Here is a 24,047-nt window from a genome sequence, read left to right on the forward strand (position 1 = left end):
AATCTTTGAAAACTTTGAAATGGCAAATGCAACCAGTTGAGCAGAGGCAGGGAGCCGTGACTCTCCCCTTCATCCTGAAATTGCTCCTTGCTCTCAACGAGTCATACATTATCCCTTCAAAGGCTCTCCACTCTTTGATTCATGCTCTGAGGGTCTGCATGGATCCCTGCTGCATGGACCCCTCACTGTCTGGGAATGGCTGTTCAATGGAAACACAAAAGGACCTATCCGCCTACTAACCCTACACCCACCTTGTGTCTCCCCTGCTTCTAGCTCCTACTGAGAACAAGTTCACTGTCACTTATCCAGCAATTAAGAGAGAACTTGCTGTTGCAGTGCTGTGATGAGATAGGGCTCTATGGACCTGGGCTAAGATTCAGGAGACAGGCTTGTAAGCAGATTGAAGAACAATACATTCAAGTGTTGATGACATGTAGCAACAGGTTCTGTCATTCATGGCTGGTGTGGATGCAGAATGACCGAGTCCTTTCAGAAGACATCCTGGCATTTTCTTTAAGTTAAATATGCATTTGTCATATGACTCAGCAATTCCTTTCTCAGGTCGTTACCAGAAAGAATGAAAGTCATGTCTGAAAATGTACATAACAGCTTGATTAAAAATTACCCTGATCCGTGCATGGTGGCATTTGCCTCAAATCTCAGAACACGGGAGGGTTACACAGGAGGATGGGATTTTGTGGCCAGTCTTCACTGTACAGAAAAAATCTGTCTTAAAAAATTGAACTCATGAAAAACCATCCCCAGGCAGAAGTTACTCAGATACAACAATCCCTGTGGTGTGTGCACACATGGAATGGTTCTCCTCAGTAAAAGAAAGGAAGTGTTCCTTGAAACTCAAAGACACTGTGCATGGTGACAGAGCAAGGTACAAATGATTCCTTTAATACAAAGTGACAGAAAGGTCTGTAACTTTTCCAAACTGCGTATAGTTTCCAAACTGTGTATACTTTCAAAATTGCAATTGACAGAACGCAATTGGGTGTTTGCTAGGAAGCAGGGTCCAGGACATAGTAAATGTACAGGGGTGTGAGGATGAGCACTGGGGTGCAAGAAGTGTCCTGATACTGGATGTGGGGGTGACTCCATGCCCCATACATTTACATAAATTTACCAACTATGCAGGTATATGGGTGAATTTAATTACATGTAAATTCTTCCTCGATAAAGGTCTAATGAAATAACTGCTGAAATGCGAGAAGTTCCCTGGGAACCCCCTCTGGAAGCATGCTGTGCATCGGCAATCCTGTAGCCACACAGGGCCTTGTGTGCAGCAGGAGCTCAGTGATGTCTCAGGACACAGTGCAGGAGTCCTGTCACTCACACTTCTCTTGATTTTGCCCAGCTTCTTACTACAGTCTTCATGTTATCCTTGTCTGCTACCTACCTGGTACACTAGACAACATGGAAATCTTCATCTTTCATCCTAAAAAGTCATGAGGGCCTGAGTTGGGTTTCAATACAGTGGATGAAAGAAATGGGATGTGATCTGGCTCCAGAAGACTTGTTGGTTAGAGGTAGGACATGGTAGATCCTAAGGTCTATAGGAAGAGGGACACAGCCTCAATTACACAGAGGAAATGGTTTTGGGGAGGTCAAAGAAACAGTGTTAGTACAATTTGGCATCTTTGTATATAGCATAAAATGCAACATCAGGCCAGTGAGAAACACACCTGCCTCTTCACGGTACCCCTGAGATGGCAAATGTTCAAGGGGTTAAGGGATATGCCCAGTCCTGCTCCTTGCAAACTAGGGGCCAGTCACAGCTTTAGGAAAGAAATAGAACAATGAATGGGTTGTTTCAATGCCACCATAAATGACATTGAATCTACAGGAGCATAGTGGGACATTTCAGTAGTCAGGTTCCTTGGAGCTCATAATTGGGAGCTCTAGGTACTGTTGTCTGACATACTGTGTGCTTCACATTCATATATTGAAATCTAATGTCTGATGTGATGATATTCAGAGTCCTCAGGACTTTGCATGATATTCAGATGATATGCACCTCTTTAGGAGGTGATGAACTCATGAGGATCATCATTTATACTTTCCAAAACGTTTGGACACAGGTGCCATCATTTATCCAGAGACAGAGCCCTTATTTCACACCAAATCTGGTTAACCCTCACCATGGAATTCTCAGTCTCCAAAACTGTGAACAAGCTGCTCTTGCTTTTAAATAACCAGCATATGATTTTTTGTGGGTTTGTTTTTGAAAAGCAGGGGGTTATTGCAATGTTTCTCTGAATACCTAGAACTCCTGGGATTGCAACCCTCTTGTGTGTCTCCCCAGTAGCTTGGATCACAGACCCTCCCCACAGTGCTGAGTACCTCTTATGATAATCCTGTTGTACCAGCTGAACTCAAAATACCCCAAGCTTTTAGTACAGGGGTTTCTATTGGCCCCTTACAGATGAGAGAGAAAACGGGACTTTTCTAGAGGTGAACATGAGATTTTTGACCCCCTGATGTGGATAACATTGCTCAAAGCAGCTTCTTTATTTGAATGGAATTGTGGATTGGGAGGATAGGGAGAGGGAAGGCTGGAAGAGGAACAAGGTGAGCCTGAGAGGAAGGGTCAAGGGCCAGTGTTGTGTGGAATTGTGTGATCATGCATTGAGCTTCATCCATCCACATTTTCATATGGCCATTTATTGAGTATGTCTAACAAGAGAGGGCTCAGGGCGACATGTCAAGGAACATTATGCAGTGAGTTATTTATAAGTATAGGCTGAGTGAAGGGATGTATGACTACCGGACAGTGGGAGTCAACCTCAGCTCCTACCTGGGTGTGTGGGCACCACAGGCTGATGCCATCTGAACTCAAGCCCACTCCCTCCTGGACACAGTGTGCTACAGCTCCTAATGATTCTTCTTAGGCCCTGTAAGCTCCGCGATCTTCCGGGGCAGGGTCTTGGTCCAGAACTGCAGCCTGTCAGCCTTCAGGGCCTGGCCCAGTGCAGGCTGCATGTCCAGCTTCAAGTACTGCTCATCGTGATGGAGCCTAGGCCAGTTGGGCAGGTCCCCACTGTTGGGGTTCCTGTGGACACAACATCCCAGTAGGGTTAGTTGGGGACATTTTCATAACAAGTCCCAGATCTGGGACAGGCCAAGCAACCAGTAGGCTAGGGGTGTGTAGAGACTGAAAGCCACATCCTATCCAGACAAAGGAAAGTAAGGACCCATGTTTGGAAATGTGGGACGCAGCCAATTGGCCTATTTGTCCCTTCTTCTCTGACGTAGGCTCTGATACTGACATAGTACACTGGACCAACTCTCATGTCTCTTGGACAAGGGCCAAATGACTGGCACTCACATCGTCACCTCCTCCTAGTGGTTGGGGAGAGAACAATCCTATGATGAAGGATGCGTGCATGGTAATGAGGCCACTCCAGATGAGAGGAGTTCTGGATGAGCCCAATGCAGGGATTGGGTGTGTTGGGTGCTCTCACCCATTCCGAGCAAAGTTGGCCCAGTACTTCATCATCCTTCTGCTTAGCAGCTCCTCCTCCTCAGTGAAGTCACCTGCATAGAGGAGGACAAGGTCAAGATTTGGCCACCATATCAGGGCACCCCATCAGGCTCCACCCTCAACTCCCTCCATATCCTGACACTGGACCCGAGGCCAAGTCTTGTTCTCTCTGCTAACACTCAGGGCCAGCCCCTCCTTTGCCCTTCGCTTACGCATTACAACTTTGAGCTTTATCTGTCCTGAGATCTTTCCGGACCTAGCAGCCCCTTCTTTACTCTAACTCTGGGATATCCTTTAGGAACAATCATGCTGTTGAAGCACCCCCGAAAAATGCATACGTGACACTATGGGAGGTGCAGATATTAGAAGGAGCAGGCTAGAGTCTGTGAGAGCTTGGATTGTAAACAAGTGGTATTTGGGGCTATAAGTTGGTGCACATGTGATTCTGTCACTTTCTGAGTCTCAGTTTTCCATTTGTGGACAGCAAGGACAATCACACATCTGGTCCAAAGCAGGGTCCATCCCAATTAATGGAAATGAAGAAAACTCACTCTTGCTGTTCAAGAAGTATCTGAAGACAAAAGAAACCTCATCACCATGGTCAGCCTTCACGTGGGGCGGCCTGATGTCCTTGAAAATGCTGGACTGATGCTGGAACTCATAGAAGTAGACAGGGGCATGGGAACCTAGATGTGTGGACAGGTTGGAGTGCAGTGGTCTGTCACCTTGAACTGTCCTTTCTCACCATTACTGAAGTGTGAGCTAGGACCACAGCTGTCTGGCATCTGGATGATGAAGAGGGAAGCTCCAGGCTGGAGCAGGCCCAGTGGGAAGGCCTTGCTTCAGTCATGGCCTTGGGCTTCCAAGCTGTGTGGCCTTGGAAGAGTCACTGACTGTTACTGACTCAGTATGTCTTCTGTAAAATGGGGTGACATCTCTCTCACATTAGCCATGACAATGTGCTGATATGTGAAACATCAAATGCGTAGCCCTCAGAGTTGATAAGGATGTGGATGGGGACCAGGACACCACAGAGCTCACCTGGGACCACAGGTCTGGGTTCCCCAATGGCAGTCAGGCCTCAGTCACAGAAGTACTCACGTTGAAAATGTGCTACTTGGAGCGCAGGCATCACAAACGTGAAGTCTGCCATCATCTCATAGAAATGGGCTTGGAGGATCTGTGGGTCCTCAGTGTCCCCCATGTATTCTTCCATCAAGAGACCACCACAACCAGCAGGCAACCCCTAGCACAGGAGAATCAGGGAGAGTCATCATAAACATAATCCGGGACATGGAGTAAGGTGCCTCAGGGTGGGGAGATTGGGCCTGGGACTGGACCAAGTATACTGGGCAAGGTCCACCTGTGGAGTGACCCCACCAGAAACACTCACATCCTTCACCTTTTCTTGCAATACTAGGGTTCCTCAGGCCCAATGCTCGCTGGTCATGGGATCTATGCACTTGAGCCCCACCACCAGTCCAAGCCCACCCTTTATTCCTTGAGTTTACTGCACCAGCAAGATATCTTGGGATATCTCTCCAATGGCTTCCAACCCTGGATCCTCACTCACCATGTTTGCTGTCGTGCTCTCCATAATAGCAGGCAAGGTTCCTCTGTTTATTTCTTTTATGGTTTCAGAGTAGCCCAGGTACTGGGTGTGGAAGGAGACTTTAAGTAATGCCATTAAGCCACATACTGCTAGGCCTCCTCCCCACTGCATGAGATTCCTAGGGTCCCAGGAATTGGAAGTGAGACTTACATTGGGGAGGATGAAGCCAAACTCATCAGTGTTGACACCTATGATGCTGGGGACGGGTTGAAAATCCGCAGAGACCAACAGCTCCTGGGGGTGCCTGGATAGGAAGGCCCCATCTACCATCCAGGTATGGTCTTGAAAGGCTGAAGGGGCATTCAAGGTCAGGGATCCAGGTCAGGCACATGACATTTTCTCAAGCAATTGAGTTAATTTTACCCATTCTAAATTCACCCCAGGATGCTCACACCCATCCAAAGAGATCTTATACGTAGTTTAGTTTCTTTTGGTCTCCATTTGGCATTCATGGAATAAGGAAACCATGACATGGAGGAGAGGTCATTATTTCAGTGTAGTAAGGACTGACTCCTCAAACCCTATGTATTGTCAATTTCCCCATACCCACACTATCAGCCTCACCTTCTTAATAGCCAGAATCTCCTCTTCACTCTTGCCTCTCAGGCAGTGCACCAGGGCCTCTGAGTTTACCTGCCACAGGCAGACAGGTTGGCAACCACCTGTAAGGAAACAGGGCAAAGGCTGACCCATCCTTTCACACAGGAGAAAGTTTTTCCCAGACTCCACCATGCTCCATGTGTCAAGATATCTCCAGGGTACAGTGTATGGCTTGCTGCACATGTGAAATTGTTTCCACATCCCTGATGTTTAGAGATCAGGGATACATAGGACACCCTAACTGCTTACAAGTTTCTGCTCATGAAAGGGGTCCCAGGGTGGCAACTTTCCTGACAAGAGAACACACTTAGCCTCTATGAGGCAGAGGGTGTGCATTCTCAACTTTGAGCCTTTCACCAATCATAGGACAGAGACATTTTCCAAAGGACCTCCATGGAGCTAGAGAATCTGAGGATTAGGCACCTTTAGTCTGGGGTAGTTGAAGTCACTCACTGTGTAGACCACTTCAAAAGAGCTGGAGATGAGGTCTGGCAGCAGAGCCTCCCCACTCTCCATGATGGCATCGTGGAAGAGTCTTTGGGATATGGGGGACATGACAAGTGAGGACACACTAGTGCCACCTGCAGACTCGCCAATAATGGTGTCTCGGGCAGGGTTGCCCCCGTAATGGGTGATATTCTTCTGGACACAATGAAGGGGGGCCACCTGGTCCAGGGAGCCCTGGTTGCCAGATGTGTGCTGGTCTCCAGTGCTGAGAAGTGGCAACGGTAAGGGTCACAGGTCTGTCCTGGGCCTACCCTGCTCCCACTCTCCTGTCCACCCCTAGGCTCACCTGAAGAAGCTCAGGACACTCAGGCGATACTGGATAGCGACCACCACCACATTCTCAGTGGCTGCCAGTATGGAAGCATCATATGAGGAAGCCATGCCTGCAACCAGTGCACCTCCATGGATCCACACCATCACCTGAGGAAATCAAGACAGAGATCACACGTTCTGACCCAGCCCATACCCTCTCTGGACTCTCCCTATACTGCTCACTTCGGCCTGTGCACCTGCCCATATAGGAAGAAATATCTCAATTCCCCCTGACCTGAGCCATGCATTAGGGACACAAGATCACTCAGTATTACTTTTTGGTGCCACCCCTTGAACCCAATTCTGAACTAATGCCTTCAAGACTGGAATAATGGTGCCATTATTCCAGAAACATATGAAGAGAAAAGAGAAGTGGTATTTCTCTGAGTGGCTCACTTAACAATAATGAAAAAGGTCACCTGACTTCATTGGCACAATAGATGATCAATGGCTGGGGACTTGGGTGATATCAAAGATGAGCACTTGGGCACCTGCATGGGTTGTCTGGGCCCAGTTCTTAGGGCAAACTCTCAGTTCCTCAAAAGGCTAAGGCCTCTGACCTCAGACTTGTTGGAGCTGTCCGGACTCTGTTCCCATACTATGGTTGGTTTCACTTTCTGGGTGCGAAGACTTTGTGGACATGGCGGTGAGAGACTCACAAGTAGTGCATGAATAATTGGGGACCTCTTTCCCATAGGGAAGTAGGACATCCCTTAGGCCAAGCGCAGACTAACTGGGCACACCAACCCTCCCATAGAGTCTCCAGCTGGAAGCACATAAACGTGATCTTTGGCCAATGGCACCTGGCCCTGTCCGTTGGCACAATCACTGTGGAGAATAGGTTTCCCAAGGAGGCTCCCTGTTGCCCTACTAGGGACCTGCAGTATCTGCTGCTGGAGCCAGGAGCACTCACATTTCATGGAGCCAACCTGGACCTTTCCCATAGACACCTCCCCTGGTGGCAGAGAACACCGGGAATAAATGGACCAGGGCACAATTTTCTCTCAATTCCTACCACAGTAGAAGGAGCTAACATGTCCAGGTACCAAGCCCTGAGTTTGAGCCTGGCAGGGTTGCTCCACTCTCGGAATCTTATTGGTTGCTCCACTCTTGGAATTCATTGGAAAAATGCATGTTGAATCCTCCCAATGCAGAGGGAAAAAGTCTGTGGGTTCCAATGGAAGAACCAGTAGGCCTGGCCCAGAGCTCAGAGGGCCCTATCCAAAGGCCTGAAGTTCCCTGGGACCTGGGAGAGCTTACATGGCTGGGTGGGAGGTCCCATCCCTCACACCACTCCAAGGTGCAGCAGGCTCGGGGGGCGCAAACCTCAGAAGTCCTAGAGGTGGCTTGGCAAAGGGAATTCCTAGGAAGGTGTGCACCCCCACATCGGTGCCCTTCACGTGGACGAGGCTGCCCCGACCTGCCCTGTGAGAGTGTTCCTGATGGGGCTGGCTGAGTCCTGGCCTGTGGGTGGAGAGAAGCACATGAGAGCTGGGCCTGCCCAGTGAGATGTCATGCCCGCTGGGAGTGTTGCCACCTCCTCGCTACTCCGGGTTTGCCTTGTGAAGACACTGGTCTGCAAACATTGGCTTCACGTGGTTTTTCTTTTTCACTCTGCTCCTCCCACACCACTGGTTACGCAATTCTATTTTCATGAAAAGTTCTAAATTTTATATCATTAACAGGATCAGCAGGTTGGTGTCCAAGACAGAGGTTAGGGGTTGTGTTTCGGGGCAAGGGGAAAGGAGGTGCTTAATTCTGTGACTACTCTAAGCACCATTAAATTCACAATGTGTTTAAAGTCCAAGGGAATTTGATTGTTCTTCTGAAGAAGCCAGGAGTGTGGTGTAGACAAGTGTCAGTTACTACACCTCCATCTCAGTGAGTTCATATCCCTGGCTTCATTCAATCTTGCAGATTGAAAATATTAAAAGAAACAAAGAAACAACTCTGTGCATGTGTTGAGCGCACACAGACTTTTTGTTCTTATTTCCTAAACAACATAGTATTGCAATATGTATATAGCATTCACGTTGTAGTAGTCACTATATGTAAGCTAGAGGGTTGTCAAAAGCTACAAGGTCAGGTTCCATGCAAATACTAGGCCATTTGTAATTTTTTGTGCCATTATGGTCTGAACTCAGGGCCTCAAGTTTACAACAGGCACCCTATCACTTGAGCCACTCTACCAGATGTTTTCTTTTGAGTTTTATTGAGATAGAGTCTTATGAACTATTTGCCTTGGGCTGGTTTTGAACCATGATGCTCCAGATCACTGCTGCATATCCCATCTCAAAGTGGAGTCAAAGTGACCATGAGCGGGTAAGATAAGGAGTCCAGCAGTGGTGGCCATGGGTGGGGAATTCTTAGTGCAGATTAGATTGGGAAAATGGCAAAGATCTCATCGGGGCCCACACCAGAGGACTTAGGTGGGAAGGGGTCAAGGGTTGCACATACATTCTGGGCATCGAGCCCTGAGAGCATGAACTTCTGATAAGATCCTGGAGAGTACACGGCACGCAAAGAGCACATTCCCATTGCTCTGGAAGCCAAGCCATTACTATGCACTGGGTCAGGTTCATGGTATGAAATGAACCCAAGTGCTCTCTCCTTTCAGCATTGAGATGTGGTACCAGGGATTTGTGAATCCCTTCAGAGTCAGTAACCTTGCCTGGGGCCTGTTTGGAGAGTGGCAGAGGACTTTTCTGGCCCAGGAGATGTCACAATCAGAGACAAATGGCACTATGAAAGTATTATCATCATTGTGTTCTGACTACAAATGCAGGAGGAAAGGTTTCTAAATCCCACCCCAGGTTTCTGACCTGCCCTCCTGGCTCTTCAAAACCCTCCTTAATGGCCTGCCTATTCAGTGATGTGTCCTCATACAGCCCTGACCCTCTCAGCTTCAGGGACCACCCTGGGCTTTTAGACCTGTTACATGGACACAAGCTTCCCACACCTGAATTTTTTATCATAGGGACCAGAAAAAGAAAAACCTTATGGATAGCTAGCTTGTCTTCTGGCCAGTATATTCTGCTTGTTGATTAAACTGACTCTTTTCCCCTCTTTGTCTAATTTCTGGAGAATCTGGTAACAAAGGTTAACGTCCTTTGTTCATCAATTATCCTGGGGGTCTTCTACCCTTTATCTCTTCCTGACCACCAGAGCAGTAAATCTTCCAGCCAAGGTAAAGCTTCAGAGAAGTGGTGACCGACACCTGGAGAATCAAGACCCGTAACTAAGATGGACATGCAGGAATTCACCCATTCAAGCTTAACCCCTGAACTCTCCTCGAAAAGGTGGACATTTTCTCTCGGACGTCGGATGACAGAGGTTTAAGGCCTCCACTGTCCCTATCCTCGTCTTTGTCCCACAAATAATAAAATTTGTTTCCTCTTCCTCAAATCCAACTCCCATGATTTGTAAATTGTGAATTGCCATTGAAGCAACGGGACAAGTCCCTTCCGTCTAGAGTCCTCTGCTCCCAATCTCAGGCTGTGCCTCTGCACAGTGTGGCAGATCTGACCCTGGTCCCTGTCATCCCCTGCAGAAGTGTCACCTTAGACATGGAGGAGGAGAGGCAGATGCCCACAGGCCACGGTCTCAGCCACATAGGCAGTTGTTCCAGCTGCATGGTTGACTCTCTGGACTGTGTCTGCAGTGTTTCACTGACAGACAACTGAGCATCAGGGCCTCATCCTGGCTGGAGTTTGGACAGGAAAGGGGTAGGAACAGTGCCAGGTGGGTGCTGCATGATAGTGGCACTGAGCAGGCGGTGATCACAGGAAACCAGTGGTCAGCATGTAGTGTATGGCTGCCACCCCTCTTCCCATGCCCCCTTCAGCTCCTCCAAAGTTACTACCTGCCTTCTGCTGACCTCAGAGATACCAGGAAGCCCCTACACAGAGCTAGTCACTGCATGATCATTGTCTCTGCAGTCTGATTCCTAGTGTTTAGACTATAGGGGGTGGAAAGAGGGTGTAGAATGCTATAATTGGAGAAGCTAAGAGGGCATCTCTGAGGAGTTTCTTGCTCAGGACCCCACAGATGGACAATGGCTCTGAACTTTGATGAGGTCAAAGGAACTGCCTGAGAAGTGCCATTTCCTGTGTCCTTTTTCTAAGTAACTGTGTCGTTCATCTGCAGAACTCCTTCAGGCAATCAGCATGCATGGTTTACTCATCCCCTTCAACAGCTCCTCATCTCTTAGAGTCCATGATCTGAGGGCCCTTCCCCACTCAGCCTTGGCCCTTCAATTGTAATATACTTGAGACAGTAGCACTTCTGCAGGTCCATCACCCCTGACCCAATCCAGTGCACAGTAATTTATCCACAGTAACATCATGAAATGGAGCCTGTTGGCCCTGGCACTAGGAACTAAGTAGAGCTTTTTTGAGTAAGAGGTGTCAGGTCCTCACCTGGAGATTCTGAGCATCCTGAGCGCTGTGTGGATGTAGGACAGGCATCCTGGCACTGTGGTCATCCATCCAGCATGACTTCCAAGAGCAAATAACGTTAAACTCAATCTCAGACAGCCTATAACCAACAACTACCTGCTCCCTGAAAACAAACAACTACCTCGGCATTCCTGCCCCCATAGGCACTCAGAGCCCACCCGGCACAGTTTTTGTCCCTTCTCAGAGCCATGGTGGTAGCAACCGCATTTCCCCGGGACTGAGGGGCCAGGAGCCTGGATCACTGCTTCTCCTTGACCTTGCCCATTCATCAAGGCCTTCTGTCCATTCAAGGTCTCCCATCCAATATTGCAGTCCCTGTGTGGGCAGAGCTCTCCCTGCCCTTAATATTCCTCACCTAATTACAGCTGGGCTGTGGGGGCTGAAAGATGCCAACTCCTCCCATACTGGGTCATCTTATAGCTCCTTCATGTTAACTGGACAGCAACAGGGTTTCTCCCTCATTCCTAATTCTGTGACTGCAGTCCATCTCATGGGCAGGGTGCTCTCGTGCTCTGCAACTTCCGCTCAACAAACTCATTGACCTTGACCATGGCCAAGATCATGATAAAAACATGCAGTGAATAAGTCTCAGAGTATATAAGCTCAGAGGGAGAGAAAGTAAGAAACAGAGAGGGAGAGAGAGGGAGAGAGAGCACTATGGGGAAGGGGGTTGGAGGCCAATGCTCAAACACTAGATTACTATTACAGTGACACACCCATTCAATCAAATCAGTTGTAAGACCCATAAGAACAAATGGTCAGGAGCACATTGAACAACTGGCATCGACTTGGCATCTGCACAGTTTAGGCAGATCTGAGCCCGGTTTCCGTCTCCTTCATATGAACCTCACCCAGGCCCAGCAGGAGGAGCTGGACCCCACTGGACACAGTCCCCTGCTGCACTGGGTGTTGGTCGAGGGGCATGGTCCTCTCTCAGGCCTATGTCAGCTCTACAGAGCAGACCCAGACTCAATGACAGGCAACTGATATCTGGCTGGGCTTTTACAGAGCACCAGGAGTTGGTGCTCTGGCTTATCCTGGCAAAGCAGGGCTACAAGAGAGTGGCACGGAGTAAGCAGTGTCTACATTTGGGGCATAGCCTCCTACCCTCCTCCCGTGCCCCCTTTAGCCTCTTTAAAGGTGCCAAGTGATTCTGCAGCACCTCCAAAATACCAAGAAGCCCTGCCTGAAACCTGCAGTACCAAGTTCACTGTCATTGCGGTCACAGGCCCAATGAGGACATTGAGGACAGAAAGGAAAGAGCAGGGAATGTTTGAGAACTTTGACAAGGCAAAAGCAACCACTTGAGCAGAGGCAGGGAGCTGTGATTATCCCATTCATCCTGCAATTCCTCCATGCTCTCAAGGCCTTATGCTTTACCAGAGTCCCTTTAAGGCTTTGGACCTTTATGGTCATGGTCTCTGGGTCTGCATGGACCCATCCCTATTTGGGAAGTGTTGTTCCATGGGCACCCACTGAGACTAGCCCTTCTTAAGTCAATATCCAACTACTCTCTACATCCCACCCTGTGGTTGCCCTAGAGGCTAGCTCCCACCAAGAACAAATTCACCATCCTTTACCCATTTGACAACATTTAAGAGGATCTTTCTGATCACAGAGCTGTGATGAGACTGAAGTGTATGGACCTGCGCTAAGTCTGGGGAGACAGGAGTGTCTAAAACACCTAGAATCCTGCCTGGATATAGCAAAAAGAGCAGGGACCAGGAGCTCCCACCTGACCTTACTTCCCAGAGGAAGTTGTATGGGATTTGATCCCAGATAGCCTTCAGTGCCTCCTGAGAACAGCCCTTCACACTTTCATTCCACTATACAAAGTGCTGGGAACACAGAGACTGCCACCAAAAGAATTCCTTCTTGACACCTTTCTGGGAGAGATTATTTCCTCTGACACAGCATGATCAGGGCTTCCCTTGACCTCTACCTAATCAGCAAGGCCTGCTGTCAATTCCTTGCTTCCTTTGGAAGTACGTTGGTCCCAGCTATAATCTGAACCCTTCTGGGCAGATTTTCTCTGTTCTTGATTCTGCTAACCTAATTAACAGTTGGACATTAGGTCTGAGACATCCCAGTTCATCCCAATATGGTCACCAACTGGATCTTTCTGGACAACTCAGGGTTTCTTCCCAATTCTGGGGCTGCAGTCTACCACTGCCCCAGGTACTCCACCCTTTCTTGCACCATCTTACTGAGGTCCTGGCATCCATGATGCCTAAGATCATAGTAAAACTGTGCAATGAGGATGTCTCAGCAACATTTCTGTGTGCATGGGAAGGTGGTGAAAATTCACAGTGATCCAGTGAGAGAGAGACAGACAGTAAGAGCGAGAGAGACTGATAGAAAGAGACAGAGAGAGACAAATTGAGATAGAGACAGTGAGAAATTGAACAGAAGAAAGAAGCTGAAGCTAAAAGTCCAAGGAGATTCAGGCATGGTGACATACATGCATAATTGCAGTAAATTGGAAGCTGAGGCAGAAGGAAACTGAGTTTTAGTTCACTTGTCTCAAGAAGAGTAAATAAATTAATTAATTAAAAAATAAAATAGGTGGAGTGTCTACAGCAGTAAGAGTGCCTCCCTAGCAAACATGAGGCCCTAAGTTCAAAAACCACTGCCAAATAAATAAATAAATAAATAAATTTAATCAAATTTAATTAAGGGTCAGGGACACATCTACTACAGAGACACCATAACTTAACACCATTCAATACAATGAGATTGAAGCACAATACACTCAAGTGTTGGGAACATGGAGACTGGCACCGTCATTCATGGCTGGTGGAATGCAAAATGACCTAGTCATTTTGGAAGCCAGTGTGGCCTTTTCTTTAAGTAAAATGCATATGTGTCATATGATTCAGCAATTCCATTCTCAGGTCTTTATGGAAAACAAATGAAAGTCATGTCTGAAAATGTGCATAACAACTTTATTAAAAAGAGCCAGACTCGTGCTCAGTGGTTTATGCCTGTAATCCCAGCACTCTGGAGGCTAACACACGGGGATTGGATTTTTGAGGCCAATCTTCACTACATAGCAGGAACCTTTTTTAAAAAAATGAACCCACAAAAAATAGCCAAAAATGGATGTTACTCAGATGTACATCAATCCATGTATTGTGTGCACACATGGGACGGCTCCCCTCAGTAAAAGGAAGGAAGTGTTACTTGAACCTAAAAGAAGTTATGCCTGGTGGCACAGAAAGTCACCAATGATTCCTTTCATACGAAGTGACAGAAAGGTCTTTAACATTTCCAAACTGTGTACAGTTTCCAAACTACAGTTGACAGAAAGCAGGTAGGTGTTTGCTAGGAAGCAGGGTCCCGGACAATGCATGCAAAGGGGTGTGAGGACGAGCACTGAGGTGAAAGAAGTGTTCTCACACTGCATGGGCGGTGATTACATGTCTCATACATTTACATAAATGTACCAAACTCTGCAGTAAATGGATGAATGTAATTACATGTAAATTACTCCTTAATAAAAATCTTATAAATAACTGCTAAATTTGCAAGAAGTTGTCTGGGAGCCCCTTGGGGAACCATCCTGTTCATGGGCAGTACTGACACCACACAGGGGCTTTTGTGCAGCAGGAGCTCAGTGATCTCTCAGGACAGAGTGCACAAGTCCTGTCACTCACAGTTCTCTTACCTCTCCCAACTCACCCCGGTCTTCATGTTATCCTTGTCTGCCACCTGGTGCACAAGGCATCATGGGAAACTTCATCATTCATCACAAAAGTCCTAAAGCCCTGAGGTTGGGTTTAAATACACTGAATGAACAAAAGGGGTTTTGACCCGGGTAGACTGGTAGCTTCAGAGGATGAGCTGGCCAGAGGTAGAGCATGGTGGAGTCCTAAGGTCTATAGGAAGCTTTTTAAAAATTGTTTCATTATTCATATGTGCATACAAGGCTTGGGTCATTTCTCCCCCCTGTCCCCAACCCCTCTCTTACCACCCACTCCACCCCCTCCCTCTCTCCCCCACCCTCTCAATACCCAGCAGAAACTATTTTGCCCTTATTTCTAATTTTGTTGTAGAAAGAGTAGAAGCCATAATAGGAATGAACAAGGGTTTTTGCTGACTGAGATAAGGATAACTATACAGGGAGTTGACTCACATGAATTTCCTGTGAGTGTGTGTTACCTTCTAGGTTAATTCTTTTTGATCTCACCTTTTCTCTAGTTCCTGGTCCCCTTTTCCTATTGGCCTCAGTTGCTTTTAAGGTATCTGCTGTAGTTTCTCAGTGTTAAGAGCAACAAATGCTAATTTTTTAGGTGTCTTACCTATCCTCACCCCTCCCTTGTGTACTCTTGCTTTTATCATGTGCTCAAAGTCCAATCCCATTGTTGTGTTTGCCCTTGATCTAATGTCCACATATGAGGGAGAACATATGATTTTTGGTCTTTTGGGCCAGGCTAACCTCACTCAGAATGATGTTCTCCAATTCCATCCATCTACCAGCAAATGATAATATTTCGTTCTTCTTCATGGCTGTATAAAATTCCATTATGTATAGATACCACATTTTCTTAATCCATTCGTCGGTGGTGGGGCATCTTGGCTGTTTCCATAACTTGGCTATTGTGAATAGTGCTGCAATAAACATGGGTGTGCAGGTGCCTCTGGAGTAACCTGTGTCACAGTTTTTTTGGTATATCCCCAAGAGTGGTATTGCTGGATCAAATGGTAGATCAATGTCTAGCTTTTTAAGTAGCCTCCAAATATTTTTCCAGGAGTGGTTGTACTAGTTTACATTGCCACATTTCCCCGCATCCTCGCCAACACCTAATGGTGGTGGTGTTGCTTATGATGGCTATTCTAACAGGGGTGAGGTGGAATCTTAGTGAGGTTTTAATTTGCATTTCCTTTATTGCTAGAGATGGTGAGCATTTTTTCATGTGTTTTTTTGGCCATTTGAATTTCTTCCTTTGAGAATGTTTTGTTTAGTTCACTTGTCCATTTCTTTATTGGTTCATTAGTTTTGGGAGAATTTAGTTTTTTAGTTCCCTATATGTTCTGGTTATCAGTCCTTTGTCTAATGTCTAGTTGACAAATATTTTCTCCCACTCTGTGGGTGTTCTATTCAGTTTAGAGACCATTTCTTTTGATGAACGAAGCTTTTTAGTTTTATGAGGTCCCATTTATCTATGCTATCTCTTAGTTGCTGTGCTACTGGGGTTTCGTTGAGAAAGTTCTTACCTATACCTACTAACTCCAGAGTAGTTCCTACTCTTTTCGGTATCAACTTTAGAGTTTGTGGTCTGATATTAAGATCCTTGATCCATATGAGTTAATATTGATATAGGGTGATATACATGAATCTAGTTTCAGTTTTTTGCAGACTGCTCACCAGTTTTCCTAGTAGTTTTTGTTGAAGAGGCTGCTATTTCTCCATCGTATATTTTTAGCTCCTTTGTCAAAGACAAGTTGATTATAGTTGTGTGGTTTCTTATTGGGTCCTCTATTCTGTTCCACTAGTCTTCATGTCTGTTTTTGTGCCAGTACCATGCTGTTTTTATTGTTATTGCTTTGTAATATAGTTTGAAGTCAGGTATTGTGATACCTCCTGCATTGTTCTTTTGACTGAGTATTGCCTTGGCTATTCGTGGCCTCTTGTGTTTCCATATTAATTTAATGGTAGATTTTTCAATCTCTTTAATGAATGTCGTTGGAATTTTGATGGGAATTGCATTAAACATGTAGATTACTTTTGGGAGTATCGACATTTTTACTATGTTGATTCTACCAATCCATGAGCATGGGAGATCTCTCCACTTTCTATAGTCTTCCTCAATCTCTTTCTTCAGAAGTGTATAGTTTTCCTTGTAGAGGTCTTTCACATCTTTTGTTAGGTTTACACCTAGGTATTTGATTTTTTTTGAGGCAATTGTAAATGGAATTGTTTTCATACATTCTTTTTCAGTTTGCTCATTGTTAGTGTATAGAAATGCTAATGATTTTTCTATGTTGATTTTATATCCTGCTACCTTGCTGTAGCTATTGATGATGTCTAGAAGCTTCTGAGTAGAGTTTTTTGGGTCTTAAGGTATAGGATCATGTCATCTGCAAATGGGGATATTTTAACAGTTTCTTTACCTATTTGTATTCCTTTTATTCCTTTTCTTGCCTAATTGCTCTGGCTTGTAATTCCAGTACTATGTTGAATAGGAGTGAAGATAGTGGGCATCCTTGTCTGGTTCCTGATTTTAGAAGGAATGGTTTCAGTTTTTCTCCATTAAGTATAATGCTGGCTGCAGGTTTGTCATATATAGCTTTTATAATGTTGAGGAACTTTCCCTCTATTCCTAGTTTTCTTAGAGCTTTTATCATGAAATGGTGTTGGATCATATCAAAGCCTTTTCTGCATCTATTGAGATGATCAAGTGGTTTTTGTCTTTGCTTCTGTTAATGTGGTTTATTACATTTATTGATTTTCGTATGTTGAACCACCCCTGCATCACTGGGATGAAGCCTACTTGGTTGTGGTGAAGCCTACTTGGTCATGGTGATATTGCATGCTTCTTAACGACCCATACAAAGTGATTTGATTGAGCAAAGAAACAGATTGAGCACAATTTGGTACCTTTGTAAGTGACATAAACTGTAAGGGAAGATGTACTGGAGTGGTCAAACAGTGTGGGGAAAACAATAATGCCATAATGAAAATTAACCACATGGTGGGCCAAGCAGAGCAGGAGATGCTCAGTGGGTCAGAAACTTGCCAGGGGATCTCTGCAACCCATGAGAACTCCTCCCTGGATATACAGGCCTCAGAGAACCAGGTGTAGAAATCTCTTCTGTTATAATGTCTAGTCCTTCTGACCCCCCAACCCAAACTCAAGGACACTTCCCACAGACAAACTTCATACATGTTCCCTGATCTTGTTTCTGTGGGCCTCACAGTGTGTGCAGAATCACTTAGAATAACAGCAAACTTCTGGCCACCAAGAAATGCACCTGCCTCTTCAGGTACCACCAGAGATGGCAGAGGTTCAAGGGTCAATGGACATGCCCAATCCTGCTGCTTGTAAAACAGGGACCAGTTACAGCTTTCGTGAAGAAATAGATGAATGAGTGGGTTGTTTTCAATGCCAACCTAAATGGTAATCAATCTACAGGGCCAAAGATGTAGACATTTTCAGTAGTTAGGAGCCTGGGGGCTGATATTGGGGAACTGTAGGTGCTGTTGTCTGACAGCTTGTGTGCTCCAAATTCAAATGCTGAAATCTAATCCCAGATGTGATGAAATTCAGAGGAGAGGTTCTTTAAAGGTGAAATATCACGAGAGGCATCATTTGTCCATCCCCCGAAGTAAGGACACAAGGAACCATCTTTCCATCTTTGATGCAGGGGCAAAGACCTCATTTGACAACAAATCTACTTGCACCTTGACCTCAAAACCTGAACACTTTTGTGTTGCTTTTAAAGAACCCAGCTTATGATTTCTTTGTGTTTTTTCTTTAAAAGGAGGAGGGTTATGGCAATGCTTCTCCCGGATAACTGGATCTCCTGGGCTTCTGCAAGCCTCCTTTCTCAATCTTTCCAGTAATTTGGATCTCAGACACTCACCACAATTCCTGGTTACAACTTATGATAATCCTGTTTATCACCTGCACTCACTAAGACCCCAGGGCTTTTAGTACCTGGGGTTTCATTGGTCCATTTCAGAAGAGAGAGAATATGGGACTTTTCTAGTGGTGCACATGGGATTTTTGACCCCCTGATGTGGGTAACATTGCCTGAAGCACCTTGTTTATCTGAATGGAATGGAGGATTTGGAGGATAGGGAACAGGACAGAAGGCTGGAAGAGGACCAAGGTGAGCCTGAGAGGAAGGGGCCATGGGCCAGTATTGTGTGGCATAGTGTGACCATGTATTGGGCCTCATCCATCCACATTTTCATATGGCCATTTATTGATTATGTCTAACAAGAGAGGGCTCAGGCCAACGTGGCAATGAACATCATGCAGTAAGTTATTTATAAGTATAGGCTGAAAGCAGGGATGTATGACTACCGGACTGTTGGAGTCAACCTCAGCTCCTGTGTGGGCAAGTTGGCACATCAGGCTGATGTCACCTAAACTCAAGCCCATTCCCTTCCTGGATACAGTCTGTTACATCTCTGAGTGATTCATTTTAGGCCCTGTAAGCTCTTGATCTTCCAGGACAGGGTTTTGGTTCAGAACTGCAGCCTGTCATCCTTCACGGACTGGGCCACAGCAGGCTGGATGTCCAGCTTCAAATACTGCTTTTCTTGGTCAAGCACAGGCCAGTGGGGCAGATCCTCCTTGCTGGCATTCCTGAGGATCCAACATCCACGTAGGGTGGGAGGGGGGTCATTCTGGTACGAAGCCAAGGCATCACCCCCAGTTCGTGGTCAGGACAAGGAACCAAACAGGCCAGGGGTAGAGAGTGAAGGCCACATCCGTCCCTGATACAGTAATGTAAGAACCTCCCATCAGTGTTTGCTCCTCATGGGGCAGGGCCAGTTGGCCTATTTTTCCCTCCTTTTCTGAGGTTGGCTGTGATAGGGCTATAGTATTGTGCACCAACTCTCATGTCAGTTGGACAAGGGACAAATGACTGGCACTCCCAAGGTGTCCTCCTCTGAGTGGGATTTGAGGACACAATCATATGATAAAGAACCCATGCATGGTAATGAGGCCTGTCCAGAAAAGGGAAATGCTGGATGGGATCCATTCTGGGAAGTTTGGGGGTGTGGGGGTATTCATGTTGCAAGAGTTTGCTAGCTGAGATATGAGACTCTTGAGGCAATTAGCAGGAAGCGACATTTTATTGTGCCAGCACAGACTCAGCAGAATCATAACCAAAGGCTGTGCCCTGTGAACAAAGTAGTTTCACCTTATATACCATTGATAGCATGTTCAGAAGTAAAAAGCAAGGTCTAATCCATATATGGTTATATTTAATTTTATTGTCCACTTTACCATAGTGCTATGTGACTTTCCCCTCCCTGGTGCTATGTGACCTTCCTCATGTTCAGATTTCTCAGGTTTTATCTCTCTGCTATGCCATCCCTACCTCCCTGCTACAGCGTCAGGACTCAGGCCTAAACTGTATTCTTCTGATCCTCCTCCCTATACACTCTCAACCATTCTGAGAAAAGGTGGCCCAGCACTTCTTCACCCTGCTGCTTAGAAGCGCCTCCTACTCAGTGAAGTCAGCTGAAGAGAGGAGGACAAGGTCAAGGTCTGGACACCATATCAGGCCAATGAGTCAGGCTCCACTCTCAACACTCTCCATAACCTCACTCTGTACACCAGGCCAGGTGCCGTTCCCTCCCCTTCCACACTTCCCCAACCTTCCCTTATTCATCCTGACCTTGAACTGCATCTGTCCTGAGCTCATTCCTTACCCAGCTGCCCTTTCCTTCCTCTCACCCTGGGAAGTCATTTAGAAACAATCATGCCTTTGAGCCACTGCCCCTCTACACCTATACCTGACACTATGGTGGGTGCAGAAAGTGGAAGGAGCACAGGCTAGAGATTGAGGGAGCTTGGATTCTACCCTAGAGGTTCCTTTACCTATAAGATGGTGCACATGTGATTCTATCTCTCACTGAGCCTCATTTTCCACTTGTGGACAGCAAGGACAATCACCCCTTAGCAGGTCCATCCCAATTTCTGGAAATGAAGAAAACTCACTATTGCTGTCCAAGAAGTATCCGAAGACAAAAGGAGCCTCATCACCATGGTCAGCCTTCATGTGGGATGGCCTGATGTCCTTGAAAAGACTGGGCTGATGCTGGAACTCATAGAAAGAGACAGGGAAACGGGAACCTAGAGGAGTGGACAGGTTAGGGTATGGTGTCTGTCACCTGGAGCTGTCCTTTCTCACCATTACTGAAGTGTGAGCTTGGTCCAAGTCTGTCTAAATCTGGATGATGAGGTGGGAGCCCAGGCTGGCACAGGCCCGGTGGTGCAGCTTTGGTTCAGTCATGTCCATGGGCTTCCAAGCTGTGTGGCCTTGGAAAAGTTACTGACTGGACTGACTCAGTTTGTCTTCTGTAAATTTGGGTGACATCTGTCTCTTACATTAGCCATGAGAATGCTGATATGTGGAACATCAAGTGGGTGCCACTCAGAGCTGATAAAGACCTGGATGGGGACTAGTACACCACAGAGCTCATTTGGAACCCACAGCTCTGAGCTCCCCAATGGCAGTCAGGCCTCAGTCACATATGTACTCATGCTGAAAATGTGTTACTTGGAGCACAGGCATCACAAACATGAAGTCCCCATCATCTCTTGGAAGTGGGTTGCAGGGTCTGGGGGTCGTCAGTGTCCCCCATGTATTCTTCCATCAAGAAATCACCACAACCAGCAGGCAATCCCTAGCCCAGGAGAATCAGGAGGAGTCATAATAAGAAGACTCCAGGACATGGAAGCTGTAGCCTCAGGGTGGAGATGGGGCCTCGGATGGGATCAAGTACACTGGGTAAGGGACAAGATCTGGGGTGACCTAAACACAAATACACAAGTACCCCACCCCTTACTCCCATTCTTTTGTAGTACTGAGATTTGATCTCAGGGCCTCGTACTTGCTTGGAGGTCCCCTCAGCATTAGAGCCTCTTCCCCAACACAAGCCCACCCTTTATTCCTGGTGTTTACTGCATGAGCAAGATATCATGGGATATCTGTGTAATGCAAACCAACCCTGGAATCCTCACTCACCAAGTGGCTGTCATATTCTGTATAATAGTCAGTAATGTTTCTCTGATCATTTCAATATGGTTTGATTTTACCCCATGAACTGGATAATGGAAGGAAGGTTTCAGTTTGGGGTGGCATGGATCTCAAGTCATGAAGTCACATACCACTAGACCCTCCTCCCACTAACTACCTGAGCTCACTAGGGTTCCAAGAAGGTGGGACTGAGACTTATCATGGGGATGACAAAGCCATACTCATCATTGTGGACATCAATGATGCTGGTAACAGGATGAAAATCAGCACAGGCCAATAGGGGTGTCTCTGGGGGTGCCTGAGTAGGAAGACTCAGGTATGTCTTGAAGGGCTCAGGTGGCATTCAAGGTCAGGGATCAAGGCCAGGCACAGGATATTTTCTGATGTCCTTGAGTTACATCCACCCAGTCCAAATCTTGTCAGGATGCTCACTCATCCTAAGAGATCCTACACCTGGTTTAGTGTTTCTAGGTCCCATTTTGCATTGATGTTTCAAGGACACGTAGTCATGAAGAAGAAGTAATTGCTTGAGAGTTGTAGGGACGGGTTCTCCATACCCTATTTATATCCCTCTTCTTCCACATCCACTTCATTGAACCTTACCTTGTTAATAGCCAAAATCTTGCCTCTCAGGCAGTCCACCAGGGCCTCTGAATCCACCTGGTGACAGGCAGAAAGGTTGGCCACCATCTGTAAAGAAAATAATCAGGGTCTGCCTCATCCGTTCAGAGAGAATAGTCTTTTCCCAGGCCCTAACTCAGTGCATGTGTCAGCACATCTCATATGGGACAGTGTGTGGGTTGCTGCAGGTGTGATATTGTTCCAACTTCCCTGACATTCAGAAACTCCAGTAGGAGGGACCATTCCAAGTTTTACAAGGTTCTGCCAATAATGGGTTGTCCAGGGTGGCAGCTTTCTTGGCCATGGAACACACTCAGTCTTTGTGAGGCAGAAGGGTATATATGGTGACCCTTGAGACATTTAGCAATTCCCAGGATGAAGATATTTTCCAAGGCAACTCGATGGAGCCAGAGGCTCTGAGGGTAAGGGTGAGGCAGAGTGTCTGGGTTGGGCTGATGAGGGCACTGACTGAGTAGACCACCTCAAAGGTGTCGGAGATGAGGATTGGTGGCAGAGCTACCCCACTTTCCATGATGGCACCATGGAAGATTCCTTGGGACCTGGGGGACACTACTTGTGAGAACACATTATTGCCACCTTCAGACTTGCCAAAAATGGTAATGCAGTTAGGGTTGCCTCTGAAGCAGTGAAGTTTCTCCTTGAACAGCACACATTGGCCACTTACTCAAGGTAGTCCTAGTTGCCAGTGACATGCTGGTCTCCAGATCTGAGAAGTGGTGAGACCAGGGTCAATGGACTGTCTAGTCCTACTCAGTTCTATTGTCCAGTTCAGTCCCATGCTCACCTGAAGAAGCCCAGGACACCCAGGCCACACTGGATAGTGATCACCACTGCATTCTCAGTGGCTGCGAATATGGAACCATCATGTATGGAACCCGTGCTTGCAACCAGTGTACCTGCATGGATCCACACAACCACTTGGGGATATCAAGATAGCTATCAGTGGCTCTGTCCCACCCAAAACCCATTTGAGCTGCTCCTAAACATATTCTCTCAGGCTCTGTGCACCTGTCCACATGAAAAGAAACTCTCTGTCTCCCCTGTACTGGTCCATGAGTGAGGAACTCAAGATCAATCGTGTAACTTTTGGGTACCCCATGAGCTTTTATCTGGATTAGTGACTCCATGGCTGTTATAATGGTTCCATTTTTCTCACAACATATGAAGAGAAAGAAACATGGTGTTATCCGAGTGTCTAAACAACGTTATCTATAAAGGTCATTTCCCTTTGAAGCAGGCTCAGGACCCTACAGATGGACAATGGGATTCACTTTCCAAGGGCCTTGGGTAGCCTCTTGAGTGATCTCAGGGAGCTGTAACCTGTACCTTCCATCCTGAAAATCCTCCTTGCCCTCAAGGATTCATAGTTTCCTTGGTCCCCTTTAAAGCTCCTTGTCCCCAAGCAGCTTCCTTGGGGAATTTACTGAATGTTCACACAAGAGAGAGCCGAGCAGGGTTGGCAATGGACTTCATACAGGGATTTTTATGAGTTTGGCTGAGTGCATGGATGAGAGGGGATGAATGGCTACGTGAAAGTAGGTGTCAAAACCCGCGCCTTATTGGACTTCTATGTACCACAGGCTGACCCTACCTGCACTCAAGTCACCCCCACTCATCAACACAGTCTGCTACAGCTCTGCTAGATTCTTCTCAGCCCCCGTGACCTTCTGGATACTACAGGACAAGATCTTGGTCCAGAGCT

General features: G+C 46.6%; 1 pseudogene; it reads right to left on the reverse strand.

Moving 5' to 3' along the window:
* Positions 1–2,871: 2,871 nt before the first annotated feature.
* Positions 2,872–22,856, reverse strand: LOC109680191 (pyrethroid hydrolase Ces2e-like; annotated as a pseudogene).
* Positions 22,857–24,047: the final 1,191 nt, after the last annotated feature.

This window comes from Castor canadensis, chromosome 15 (genome assembly GCF_047511655.1).
Source record: "Castor canadensis chromosome 15, mCasCan1.hap1v2, whole genome shotgun sequence".
Classification (NCBI taxonomy): Eukaryota; Metazoa; Chordata; class Mammalia; order Rodentia; family Castoridae; genus Castor; species Castor canadensis.